Genomic DNA, 14,350 nt, shown 5'->3' with positions numbered 1-14,350 from the left:
TCCGAAGAAGTGGGCTATAGTCCACGAAAGCTTATGCTCTAATAAATTTGTTAGTCTCTAAGGTGCCACAAGTACTCCTGTTCTTCTTTTTGCGGATACAGACTAACACGGCTGCTACTCTGAAATGAGTCTAGTGTGTTAACCACAAGACCATTCTTTTGTCCCTTAGTGCCTTTGACAGAGACAGAGTAACAAAAGCCTTCATTTGTCTTACAACACACACCTGAAAAAGTAAGAAAGGGCAAATATTTTGCCAACCTCAGCCCACTGTCTCTTAAAAAAAATCCCTCTCATGCTAACCCTGGCTTCTGAAGGAGTCAGTTTTAAGATACCAACCACAGTGGGAATAATGGAATTAATCAAAATAATTAAAAATATTTCTTTGTGAATCTCATAATGCCTAGTTAGGTTCAGGGAGAATAAGAAATGTCCATATTATCTCTGAACCTGGGCATTATTCATTATTTTAACTGTGTCCAATTGTATATGCTTTGACACTGGAAAGTCTGTGACCCTTTAAAAAGCATTTGTGGTGTTTTGTTAAAGTTTTTATCTTGTCTACACATGAACAGTTATTAACTCTATTTTCTTTGTATTCTTTTATTTTAATTTCATAGTTGTTTGTTCAGGATATATTTTAATACTTGACAAATATGTTTTTAAAAAAATTCACGATTACATAGACAGAGAGCGTAAGTGAAATATAATCTCTCTTCCAATAATTTTAGATGAAGCACTTCATAAATGGAAAGGGCAAATATTTGGACCCCTGACCCACCATGGTTGAAAATCACAGAAGAAAATGAAAGGCCAAAGACTAGTGAACAACACTTTCATTCACCCCTGTTGAGAAGGAGTAAGACAGACTGATGGCTTTTCTTGAAGGGGTGGAAAATGAGTATTATCTAGGATCAAAAAAAATTCTACAAGAATGTGGGCATCATCACAAGAAAAACATATATAGTATCTTATTACTCACTGCATGATTATTACAGAGCACACTATACACGCTATAAAATGGGTCAGGTTGACTTACGTATGCTGGAGGGGCTGGGATGAAATAATGAATAACTAAAGGGGCTGGGATGAATCTAATGGGAATGCCCAAGACTCAAGTCTTGCACAAAAGAGTGTTGAATGACTTCCTGGATGATGCTGAACTATTCAGGAAGGGGGTGCCAAAGATCTTTGGCATGATGGGGGGATGCTTGTGGATGAGGATGAAAAACAAATGCCTGTGGAGTGGTCTGAGCAGGAGGCTAGCCATGAATATCCAGATGGGTACAGGGAATAAGAGCAGGGGTCCTGGTTGGAGATGCTCCTTAAAGGACTCCATCAGAGACCTTTGCAAGTTCAGATTTGGTTTAGACATGGGCTGAGAGTGGAGCTGGTTCTCATCTTATTGGAATTGCCTTCCATCCTTAAACTGTATACATCTGAGGTCACAATCTGGCTCTCTCAGAAGTACAGCAACTATTGTATGGGACACTGCCATCTATCCTTCTTCCACTCACATGTTGTTGTGGAAAACAGTTGTTCTGCTAGTGTGAACAGGGTCAACTGAGTTCAACACCTGTTGTAGTAAAGCGTGCCAGAAACCTAGCATACTTTGCTACTGTGGGTGTTGAACTCAGCTGACCCCGTTCAAAAGAGCAGGACAACTGTTTTCAACAGTATCTTGTGGGATGAATGGGCTCTGGTATGTTTGACACTCTGTGTCAATATGGCAATTTCTATACTGTAGATACTTCCTCTTAGTCTGCTGGAAACAAGTGTTCTAACTGCATTGCTTGTACAGACTCAGTCTCTCCACACAGGCCTAAAATTTCTGTGGTGTTGCATGACAGGCTAAGAAGCCTGATCCTCACCTATTGTTGTATCTATGAGAAATTATTCCACAGAGTGAACTAGAAGATATAGGGCAGATACCAGCTTATAGAGTGTCTGCCTAACCTATGTTGACATAGCAAATGTCCTATTTACATTAAAAACAAGACTAAGAAGAAAAGGCAAAAAAGATGTTGTTATCAAAGCCACCTTAGTTACATTTAAACACTGCTGTGATTGAATAGGTCCACATACAATTTATAAACACTTAGACTGGTGCACTTAAATTTACAATGATATTTATGCATCAGAGTAAAGAAAAACGTGTTTTTTTGTTATCAGGCTGCTGGAGGCCCCACAGTCCTACTACACCATGTCCTAGGAAAGGAGCAGCAAAGGTGGATCCTCCAGGCCTGCCTAGAGAGGCTGCATGGAAGCATCCAATCAGAGCTCAGCAGCCTCAGATAAAAGGAGCTGCAGGAGTTTAGCTGCTCAGTTCCTGGATGGGACTGGGGTAAGCTCTTTTCTGCCACAGGAGCACCACTGGCTGTGTTTGCTTAAGCTGGGAGAGAGAGGATTTACGAATTGTAATCATTAGGTAAGGGGTGAGGATAAAGGGGCCAGGTAGGAAAAGGCCCAGGAAATAGCAGCAATGAACTGAAGTGAGCAGTATGTGGCTGCTGTTTATAGGGTCTCTGGGATGGAACCCACAGTAGTGGGTGGGCCTGGGTTTGACCGCTGGTGAAGTGGTGTAACCCCAAGAAGGGGGACAAGGCTTCCTAGGAAGCCCAAGTGAAGAGGTGAATTTAAAGGGCCCAGAGCCTGGGCTGAAGACCATGGTGAGGGTAAATAGACTGTTTCTGATGGACTCTTTCCTTACCCCAGAAGGGGTTCATTTTGACTGTGACACCCAGCTGGAGGGCTGAGCCACTGGGAACCTGCCAAATGAGGTCAACAACCTATAGGGGTGCCAGGAGTGGGGAAAAGGACTGCAGGGGTGCCAGATGCTTCAGAGGGAGTGAACAGAACAAGGCAATTAATTGAGTGATCCATCCATGTAATCCAATCCCTGATTCTAGCCATCAGAGTTTTAAGGACACCAAGAGTCTTAAGGACACCAACATCGTAATATCTGTAATGGGTTTTGATAAAACACTGAAGGCAATACATACTTTAAAAGGAAAAGAGTCTCATAGATTCCAAGGCCAGAAAGGACCATTGTGATCATCTGGTCTGACTTCCCGTATGACACAGGCCATAGAATTTCCCCCCACAATAATTCCTAGAGCATATCTTTTAGAAAAACATCCATTCTGGTGTAACCCCTTTGGAGGAGTGCTCCTGAAATACCACACTGATACTGTAGGGGACTTCCACCTGGATTACAGAAGTAATGGTGTCAGAGGCACAGAACTCGATTGCCTAAGATCCAGAGCAGAGAGAGAACAGGCTGGCAATGCTACTACGACCAGTCATGAGCTAGGACTCAGAGAAAAGGGGCTGATTTTATTTTCATTTGGCTGTTGGAGTTGAGAAGAGAGAGAAGCATTACAGATAGGGAGGACCTTTTTCTACCCTCCACACCCCTACCCAATGGAAGACTGATTCCTTTGGGGATTTCTGAGACATTGAACACTGTCAGCGCAGCAGAGACCAGAAACCCAGGAGGCTGAGGAGGGAATCAAGGTCACGCTACCAAGCACTAGCCTAACTGCACATTTGAATCCAGACCAGAGAGCCACAAAGACAATCCCTCCATCCTAGGTATGGAGACTTTGTAACACCCTCGTTTATTTTGACATTGTGTCTTTAAGGCAGCCACCAATTTCAGCACTTTGAAACCTATCAAAGACTGAGCCTGAACTCACTACTTGCCTAGGCAGGTGCTGGGAGGAAGCAGGGAAGTATGCATTGGCTGTATATGTTGGAAGGGGTGGCATTTGTGTATTGGTAAGTTTTTCCCAATTGTTCGCTATTCTGAGTTTCCCCGTACCTGATAAAACCCTGGTTATTGTTTTATTATTCTAGCAGTTGTGATAGCTACTTTATTTTTGTGTGCACTAACACTCATCTGTATGAGATTGGGTGTTTAATATTTTCCTAAGGAACGGGCCCTCTGCACTAGGACGGGGTTCCTTGGGTAGAAGCACCAGGTGCCCTTATGGATGAACCCAGGAAAGGGAGAAGGCTGCAGCCCCATCTCATGGGTTACAGTTGGTTTAAAAACTGTCAGTGGTGGAGACTGCCCCATGAGCCTTAATAAGTTTAAAGGTGTTGGTGTAGTTGTTGTGCTGATCACACTGCAGAGGCAAAGTGGCAGAAGCAAGTTAGCTCACCCCTGGTTAATGTCAATGGATTTAAGCCCTGATTAAGTAAAGTACTTAAGTGCTTGCTTAAGTTCCATTGAAATCACTGTGGTGTAAACACAAGGTTAAGTGCTTTGCTGAATCAGGGCCTTCAATTGTTACCTCTGATTGCCAGTTGGTGGACACTGCCGCTTCAGTTTTAGTAGTACAGAGGGGGAAACTGAACTCCTTGGAGACCTGTTTAGACCATGTGGCAGAGCCAACTTAGTGGATGTGAACTAGATAGGCTCTACTTCCTCTGCTTTCCTTCCCCTTGAGTTGGCTTAATGCACCCTCCCCAAAATGATGTGTGGGAGTTGTATTTGGATCCTGCTATCCCGTAGCAGGCCACTAAGGAAGCAGAACAACAAATATATATTTTTTAAGCCTGCGGGTGTTGCTGTCAGGGTTTAAAAGAGGGATAATAATCCTCTAACAGGCCAATAGTTTTCCTGAAACACCCGACCCTGTGAGCAGGTGTCTATTCTGCTGCGAAAGGGGTAAGTGCAAGTTGCTGACTTTCAGAGACACACTATAAGGGAAGTTGGAATGGTTCTCTGGGGAGTAAGTACTGAGTGTGGCCAAAACAGTGCTGGGGGAGGAATCCTAGGGGCAGCCAGCCTAGGCAGAAAGTATGAGAAGTTGTTTGTTATCATCTTGGGGGGTTTATTATTATTATTTTATTTTATTAAAGTCAAACACCTGGAAGGGGGTGGTTTGGAAGTGGCATGCTGTATGGATGGTGTTTGTAGAGCAGATTAGAAAAGGTATCTGCTTTCATATCCTTACAAACATTGGAAACAGCCTCTTCTATTTTACGGCCAATGGTTACTGAGGTGATTAAGGAGCTTACAGTAAAAATATACTATCTTACAAATCCCTGGATGACTTCTAAAAAGCACTATGACAATAATCAATGCTATACTTCAGCAGGGCTGCCCAGAGGATTCAGGGAGCCTGGGGGAAAGCAATTTCGGGGACCCCTTCCATAAAAAAAAGTTGCAATACTATAGTAAAATGTATTTGGAAATGTAAAAAATAACCAGTGAAATACATTCAAAAATTAATTTTTAATAATTTGAAAATACACAAAATACATTATTTAAAAACATTAAATGCTTTAATGGTATGTATACATTTGCAATTACATAATGGGCTGTTGCTGGGTGATGGTGATGGTTGGTGCCAATGGGCTGTCGCTGCCTAGGGGTGGTGCTGCTGTTGCCCAGGGCTGGGTGGGGAGCTGGGCTCTGGGTCGGGGGGTGCCCGACTCAGAGGGGCTGGGCTCGGAGCTGGGGGTCAGAGCTGTGGGGGGTGGAGTCAGGGAGGTGTCCGGCTCAGAGGGGCTGGACTCGGAGCTGGGAGTCAGAGCTGTGGAGGTGGTGTCAGTGGGGTGTCTGGCTCAGAGGGGCTGGGCTCGGAGCTGGGGGTCAGGGCTGTTGGGGGGTAGGGTCAGGGGGGTGTCCAGCTCAGAGGGGCTTACCGTGCTGCTTACTCCCGCCTCCCCCCTCTCCCAGAGCCTCAGCATGCCGCGTCCAGGAGCGGCCCTGGACAGCGCGGCAGAGGCGTGACTCTACGGGACCTGAGCTCCCGCTGCTTGGCCCGGAGCTCGGAGCCCCACCCCTTACCACGCGGCTCCGAGCAGGAGGAGCTCAGGCCACGCGGCTGCAGCGCTGTCCAGGGCTGCTCCTGGATGCAGTGCGCTGAGGCTCCGGGGGAAGGCGGAGGCGGAGGTGGGGGGGAACCTCCGACATTCTCGTGGGGACCCCTGTGGGGCCCGGGGCCTGGGGAAAATTGCCCCACTTGCCCACCCCCCGGGCGGCCCTGTACTTCAGAGCCATAATGACCAGGTTACTGAATTGAGACCATAGCTTATGTTTGTGGAAGAGCCTTTCCGAAAACATGAGAGTCTGGGGATGAAAATATTTTTGAGACCTTACACACAGCATGTATAGCGATTAGAGAATTGCCTAAAGATGTAGAGTATAAGAACCATTGCATTTCAGTATAAACTATCAGGAGAAGATTGAGGGACTGTGCAAACTAGCTTCTCTGAAACTAGAGCAGTTTGGGCTAATTTGGAAGCAAGTCCTTCTGCGTGAAAGACTACTTCTGGATGGAAACCTGTGATGAAAGAAAGCAGGTCTGGTGCAGGATAGACCAGGAAAAGGGGGGACAAAGATCGTTCTATGCCACCCTGGAACATGGGCTATTCTGAAGGCCAAAAGTTCAGATATATCATCAAAATTACCCTGGCAGCTCCAATTTATGATAGTGCATCCTACGCTGCCTATTGTCTTCTGCACAGCCCAGAATCCCCATAGCACCCAGTCCATCTTCCTGCCTGTGACATGCCCTCCCCGCTAGGGCTAGTAAACAGATCAATACTGTATCTGCAGCAGGAAACTTCTTCCCTGGCCAGTTGCAGCACATTCACTGCTCCTACTAATTGCCAGAATGGCATCTATCCAGTCATATACAGGGATGTGTAGGTAATGGAAAGCCAACCACAAGCACAAAAAATGTGCCCTGCTTGGCCACCTCTTAATTTGCATATGTGAAAGAAGTGGGCTAAATCTGACACATACACTGTTATTTGTTATAGATTCACATAAATATAAAACTTTACACTGCATGCAATGTTTTGACAGCTTTAGCTGGTTAGTGAGCACTGACTGCTAACTTGCTTCAATCAAAATAGATGTTTGATATCTGGTTCTGGTTTTATTCAGATAATTGGGTTTATTTTTCTTTTCCAGCAAGATAACTGTACATATTACTTCAGTCTCTGGTATGTGTTAATCTTGTCCAGGTTTTTTCTAATGCACTTATATTAGAATTTCATAGATCATCTATGTCAGTGAAGGGGGAGAGAATTGAGGACCTATTGTGTCTGACTGGCAAAGGCCTTGCTTGATTCAGAATTAAACAGTGTATTCTAGATTGGGTGCCTTCAGTGCAACTGGCATCTCAGGGTATATTTCGATGACCATGTGGAATCTACCTAATCTATTTACTTACTTACTCTCCCCATCTCCTTCATTCCCCACCATCATTTTTCTTTTCCGATCACTTGCTTCTTTCTGCTGCACTATTTCCACTGCTTCTTCCTCACTCTAGTTCAGTCGCTGAGCCTTTTAGTTCTTTCCCTCCCCTCCATTTCTCCTTCTCTCCCCACAATTTGCTGGGCACAGACCCTGTTTCTCTCTCAAATGTTACTCCCATCAAGTCCTTTCTCTCCTGCACACACCTACGCAATCCTCTCTCTGGGGTAGGTTGTGTTGCTCCTCAGGGGCAGGAGGAAAATGGGCAAGTGTGAGGCAGCCAGTGCTGGGTGACACCTCCTCTCCATTGTCTGTAGCTCCTCCCCACTGCCTGCCCCAAGGTGCTACATTAAGAAGCACACTGTGGGTGAGGGAGCCAGAAGGAAGTGGGAGCCTCAATAGAGAGACCAGATTTTCAAAGTTGGGGGGAGGGGAAAACTAGGACAGCTGTTTTAAGGTAGGGGACCAACAGCAAAGGAGAGAAGCTGGGACTCATGCTAGGGAAGCAGGGTATTTTAATAGGAAGTCTCATGAGGAGACTGGGAAGAGGAGGATGGGGAGTGCAGCTTTGCAGCGTCACAGACCTGCCACTGGGAAGCCCTGAAGCATACCAGCACTCAGTCAGCCTTTTGTCAGTTTCACAAGTGCTGCCAGCCAGTTGTTCCTTCTGGTTGCTTAAGACTGCAGGGGTAACAAAAACAGCTTTAAAAATATTCATACAGCCAATAGGGATTCTCTGGAAATACAGATGTTTCAGGAGTACACAGACATCCTAAGGATGAGGAAGGCTTGGCTACCTGGGGCACCCCCAGAGAATAGCCCCTAGCAGCTGGGTGGAGGAACCTGCTCATTTCCCACAGTCCTGCTTATGTGTGAAATTTCAAATTACCATGAGTGATAGAGCAACAGCAGGGACAAAGATTTGATACCTATTACGTGCCTTTCAGAAGGAGTGAGTTTATAAATGACCTTCCCGTGGTCTTTGTAATTTCCCGCCCCCCATCACAGAGACTCTCTACTAGGTTTATAATAAAGTGGACTGTGTTACTTCAGTAACAGGTGAGCAATAGTACACGATGGACCTGCTTCTGCAGCCTTTCTGCAGACAAAATTGTATGATGCACAAGTCGAGACTTCTAGTCTGGAGCCTTCGGAGTAAATTTTCTGATGGGAGTTCTTGCTTTTGCAGACACAATTTGCACCCACAAAATCTGTATCTGCATTTTTGGACATACAATTCTAAGGCAGGCACAAACCTGAGTAGTTTTGTTATACCGCCTGACTTCAGGTGGAAAGGGGCGGTTACTTAGATTCATTCTGTGAGCACAAAAATGTAGGAACAAATTATACCTGCACATAAAGAGACCAGTCCTTATACCTGCTGAGAATATACTCCTCATACATTCATAATCATATAATGGGTCTGATGCTGCTGCCACTGAAGCCAATAGATGCTGCCTTCAATGAGAACAAATTGGGGCTCAAAGTGAGAGAAATATCCAATTTTCTAGTGGAAAAATCCACTGTGATGCAAGACTCAGGAGCAAAAATGTCTAATATAAGGTGGAGAACATTTTGTCCTGCTTTGGGATTCTTTGAGAAAACAGGAATGAAGGGCTGTAATGAAAGGGTCTTAGATTGCTATACCACTGTGGTTGCATTTATATTCAGAAATGCATTTCTTTGCAGCCACAAAGCCTTTGAGAAGTGAATTCTAATATTCTAATTAGATATGCATAGCAGAGCATTTTTCATTACATTTAAAAAAAAAAGGGAGGGTGGGGGGGACCAAAATCTACACCATCCTCCTGGAGTAAAGACTTTAAAGTCTCTCCCTGCAAGTTGCCGTAGAATGCACACATGCAAGCCCAAAAAAGTACTCAGAAAATGTATAAATAAACCCTGGATCCCTAAAGAACCAGATCCTGTTAGCCATTCAACCTTCTATAATGCCCAAAGCCTCAGTAATAAATAGAGAATGTTTTTCGTATTCCATGGGCTACTTTTTTCTTTTGTGGATAACTCTGAAACAATACTTTAGAAATATCAAGGAGATTTTACTACTTTTCCTGTCAAAATCAGATGTTTGACACCTCCCACCAGCATAGCTCACTCATTACCCCACTGAAGCAATGACAATGTAGCTTTTATAATACATGCATGTTGTTATATAAAAATGGAGAACTGGCTTCACTTTGTAAAAACAAATTTGGGGATTCTGCGCATGCTTACGTCAAAGGGGGCCTATCTAAGTTACGGCAGCCTTCCTGGGCTGCCCTATGTTTAGCAATGTTGTCTGGAATCTCTGCAGCAATGTGGCTCACCCCAAGATGTCCCTCTAATCCACAGCTCTGTCCCCAGTTTACCCCTTACACCAGTGCTAGTAAGGAATCCTTGGGAGAAAGCCTTATGTCTGTTTCCATTGTTCTTGCACCAGGGGACTCCTCTCCTGGCCAGATGTGAGGCTTTTTGGACCCCTTTGTGCTTCTCAGCCCCTCTTAAATGGTATAAAGGGCCTGGCACGCGGGCACAGGATCCCACCCCAGGAGTTCAGTTTGGGACAGGTTGAATTTAAAATGACAGTGAGATATCCAGGAGGAGAAGGTGTAGAGATAGCCTGTGGTTTGGGACTGGATAGAAATTGAAAGGTCAGAGTGGAAAGGTAGATTTGTGAGTCAACCACATAGATAGCGGAGAGTCTGTGCTCCATCCTGACCAAGCCACAACAACTACACAACTATTTTTAGTGTGCTAGTGTGAACCTTGCCAACTGAAGTCTGTAGACCCAGACTCGAAGGCTTGCTCCCAGGCGTACAATAGGCATACCCTGTGAGACCTGCAAAGAAAAGAGGAGAGGAATGTACGTGGACCCACCAAAAGAGACTCTTAAATAACCAAGGAAATCATCTGGATTGCCAAATATAATTGTGAATTTCTTGACTCTTATCCTTTTGTATCACTGCCCAATAGTATCATTTAAGTTTGGGATGACACTTAAAACTGGCATCTTCAAATATTAACTGTAAATGTCAACAAGTTCATGAAATATGATAGTTAGGTGGCAACACTACAAAGCATCTTTTGTGAAAGAAAGTGTTTTAAAATGCATACCTGAGCAAAAATTCTTCACTTTCTACTACTCTAATACTACTCTACATGCTGACTGCATGTGTCACATAAGCATACTTCTAGTTCTAAACAATTAATCTCACATTATCCAGTATGTTAAGCCTCTTTGGGAGTTCATGCTTTGTGTATTTGGCTGACAAAGCAATATTTTCCTTCAAGATTCAATACTTTGCCTCACAGTGTTAATCACAGCTGTTCAACAATACATGATGATTTTGGTTAGATTTTAATGACAGTGGTTTAGCACTGTATTTTATGGTCATTCTAAAGGAATCTAAGATTTCCAAGATACCTTGTTGAATTTACTATTCTGTCTAATTATCCCCAATGCAGAGAGCATCTTATTGTACTAGCAATACGGAATACTTTCATAGCTGAGAAACCAAGACTCTTTCCTTCAGTTTAAAAAAACAAAAAACAATTGAAATGAGAGTAATTAATGGACAAAATGATCTGGGGAAAGTAAAATGTTTAGAATATTATATTTGAACCCAGTCTTTTAGTGAAGTTACACTTGAATCTGGTTAATCCAAAGAGCCCCCTTTTCAGATAATAATTCTTTGAAACTATTTTTATTGATGATCATTATAAATCAAGAAACCAACATGAACTGGGCTTAGACATGATAGGAGACATACAGGTAAGTAATCCAGATAAGGAGCTAGGTTCTGAAAAGGTCTAGTGAACACATATTTAAAAGGCTACATGTAATATTTATTATTTGTATTACAGTAGTACCTAGAGGCCCCAACCAAGAACATTGTCCTAAACACTGTATGTACGCATAGCAAGAGACAGTTCCTTCCTGTCCCAAATAGCTTCCAAGCTCAATAAACAAGACAGACAAAGGGATGAAAGGGCATGGAGAAGTGAAGTGACTTGCCCCAAGATCACACAGCAGGTCAGTTGGAAATAAAACCAAGGTCTCCTGAGACTCAGTTGTAGCCTTAATTTTAAATTGAATTGATTAATAGTTCTGTGTTAAATCAGCAAGTCCAGCTCCTGTGTGGCCACAGCTTTAAGATCAGTAGGCTGGAAATCACCCTTAGGCTATGTCTCACTACAGCTTATGTCAGCATAACTTATGTCCCTCAGGGATGTGACTAAACCACCCCCCTGAATGACATAGAATCATAGAATATCTGGGTTGGAAGGGACCTCAGGAGGTCATCTAGTCCAACCCCCTGCTCAAAGCAGGATCAATCTCCAACTAAATCATCCCAGGCAGGGTCCCAGGACCAACCCTTGGGGCACTCCACTTGATACTGGCTGCCAACTAGACATGGAGCCATTGATCACTACCCATTGAGCCCAATGATCTAGCCAGCTTTCTATCCACCTTCTAGTCCATTCATGCAGCCCATACTTCTTTAACTTGCTGGCAAGAATACTGTGGGAGACAGTATCAAAAGCTTTGCTAAAGTCAAGGAATAACACATCCACCACTTTCCCTTCATCCACAGAGCCAGTTATCTTGTCATAGAAGGCAATTAGGTTAGTCAGGCATGACTTGCCCTTGGTTGTTGACTGTCCATGCTGACTGTTCCTGATCACTTTCCTCTCCTGTAAGTGCTTCAAAATTGATTCCTTGAGGACCTACTTCATGATTTTTCCAGAGACTGAGGTGAGGCTGACTGGCCTATAGTTCCCCTGATCCTCCTCCTTCCCTTTTTTAAAAATGGGCACTACATTAGCCTTTTTCCGGTCATCTGGGACCTCCCCCGATCACCATGAGTTTTCAAAGATAATGGCCAAAGGCTCTGCAATCACATCCGCCAACTCCTTTAGCACTCTTGGATGCAGTGCATCTGGCCCCATGGACTTGTACTCATCCAGCTTTTCTAAATAGTCCTGAACCACTTCTTTCTCCTCCCCATACTGTGCTGCCCAGTGCAGTAGACTGGGCGCTGACCTTCGTGAAGACAAAGGCAAAAAAAAAATTTGACTACATTAGCTTTTTCCACATCCTCTGTCGCTAGGTTGTCTCCCCCATTCAGTAAGGGGCCCCAACTTTCCCTGACCTTCTTCTTGTTGCTAACACACCTGACGAAACCCTTCTTGTTACTCTTAACATCCCTTGCTAGCTGCAACTCCAAGTGTGATTTGGCCTTCCTGATTTCACTCCTGCATGCCTGACCAATATTTTTATACTCCTCCCTGGTCATTTGTCCAATCTTCCACTTCTTGTAACCTTCTTTTTTGTGTTTAAGATCAGCAAGGATTTCACTGTTAAGCCAAGTTGGTCGCCTGCTATATTTACTATTCTTTCTACACATGGGGATGGTTTGTTCCTGCAACCTCAGTAAGGATTCTTTAAAATACAGCCAGCTCTCCTGGACTCCTTTTCCCCCTCATGTTATTCTCCCAGGGGATCCTGCCCATCAGTTCCCTGAGGGAGTCAAAGTCTGCTTCTCTGAAGTCCAGGGTCCGTATTCTGCTGCTCTCCTTTCTTCCTTGTGTCAGGATCCTGAACTCGACTATCTCGTGGTCACTGCCTCCCAGGTTCCCATCCACTTTTGCTTTCCCTACTAATTCTTCCCTGTTTGTGAGCAACAGGTCAAGAAGAGCTCTGCCCCTAGTTGGTTCCTCCAGCACTTGCACCAGGAAATTGTTCCCTACACTTTCCAAAAACTTCCTGGATTGTCTGTGCACTGCTGTATTGTTCTCCCAGCAGATGATAGGGTGATTGAAGTCCCCCATGAGAACCAGGGCCTGTGATCTAGTAACTTCTGTTAGTTGCCTGAAGAAAGCCTCGTCCACCTCATCCCCCTGCTCTGGTGGTCTATAGCTGACTTCCACCACAACATCACCCTTGTTGCTCACACTTCTAAACTTAATCCAGAGACTCTCAGGTTTTTCTGCAGTTTCATACTAGAGCTCTGAGCAGTTATACTGCTGTCTTACATACAATGTAACTCCACCCCCTTTTCTGCCCTGCCTGTCCTTCCTGAACAGTTTATATCCATCCATGACAGTATTCCAGTCATGTGAGTTATCCCACCAAGTCTGTTATTCCAATCACATCATAATTCCTTGACTGTGCCAGGATTTCCAGTTCTCCTTGCTTGTTTCCCAGGCTTCTTGCATTTGTGTATAGGCACTTAAGATAACTCGCTGATCGTCCTGCTTTCTCAGTATGAAGCAGGAGTCCTCCCCTCTTGCGCTTTCCTGCTCATGCTTCCTCCTGGTATCCCACTTCCCCACTTACCTCAGGACTTTGGTCTCCTTCCCCCGGTGAATCTAGTTTAAAGTCCTCCTCACTAGGTTAGCCAGCAAAGATGTTCTTCCCTCTCTTCGTTAGGTGGAGCCCGTCTCTGCCTAGCAATCCTTCTTCTTGGAACACCATCCCATGGTGTAAGAATCCAAAGTCTTCTTTCCGACACCACCTGTGTAGCCATTTGTTGACTTCCATGATTCGATGGTCTCTTCCTGGGCCTTTTCCTTCCACAGGAAGGATGGACGAGAATACCATTTGCGCCTCAAACTCCTTTATCCTTCTTCCAGAGCCACGTAGTCTGCAGTGATACACTCAAGGTATCATTGGTGCCCACGTGGAGAAGCAGGAAGGGGTAGCAATCCGAGGGCTTGATGAGTCTCAGCAGTCACTCCATCACATTGTGAATCCTAGCGCCTAGCAAGCAGCACACTCAGTTTTTCCAGTCAGGAGGGCAGATAGATAATTCAGTCCCCCTTAGGAGGAAGTTCCTGACCACCACTACCCGCCTCCTTCTCTTGGGAGCGGTGGTCATGGAATCCCCATCCCTTGGACAGTGTATCTCATGCCTTCCAATCGGTGGAGTCTTCTTCTGCTCCCTTCCTTCAGATGTATCATCTAGTCCACTCTCTGCATTAGTACCTGTAGAGAGAACATGAAAACGGTTGCTCACCTGTATCTGCATTATTGATACATGGATGCTCCCCTTTCTTCTTCTGGCGGTCACATGCTGCCACTTTTCTTCTCCATCCTTCTGTCTCTGCTTCGCAGCCTGCTCTGATTCTTCAAAA

At 44.6% G+C, this 14,350-nt stretch overlaps 1 long non-coding RNA gene across 1 annotated transcript in view; it reads left to right on the top strand.

Moving 5' to 3' along the window:
- Positions 1–1,543, top strand: part of LOC117874616 — a 7,250-nt gene extending 5,707 nt beyond the window's left edge. The window contains exon 4 of the long non-coding RNA XR_004645037.1: positions 729–1,543. This is a non-coding gene — a long non-coding RNA (uncharacterized LOC117874616). The remainder of the gene's footprint in view (positions 1–728) is intronic.
- Positions 1,544–14,350: the final 12,807 nt, after the last annotated feature.

This window comes from Trachemys scripta, chromosome 3 (genome assembly GCF_013100865.1).
Source record: "Trachemys scripta elegans isolate TJP31775 chromosome 3, CAS_Tse_1.0, whole genome shotgun sequence".
In the NCBI taxonomy this organism is placed as follows: domain Eukaryota; kingdom Metazoa; phylum Chordata; order Testudines; family Emydidae; genus Trachemys; species Trachemys scripta.
Note: the sequence above shows the minus strand (reverse complement) of the source record. Positions and strands in the feature narration are given on the sequence as shown.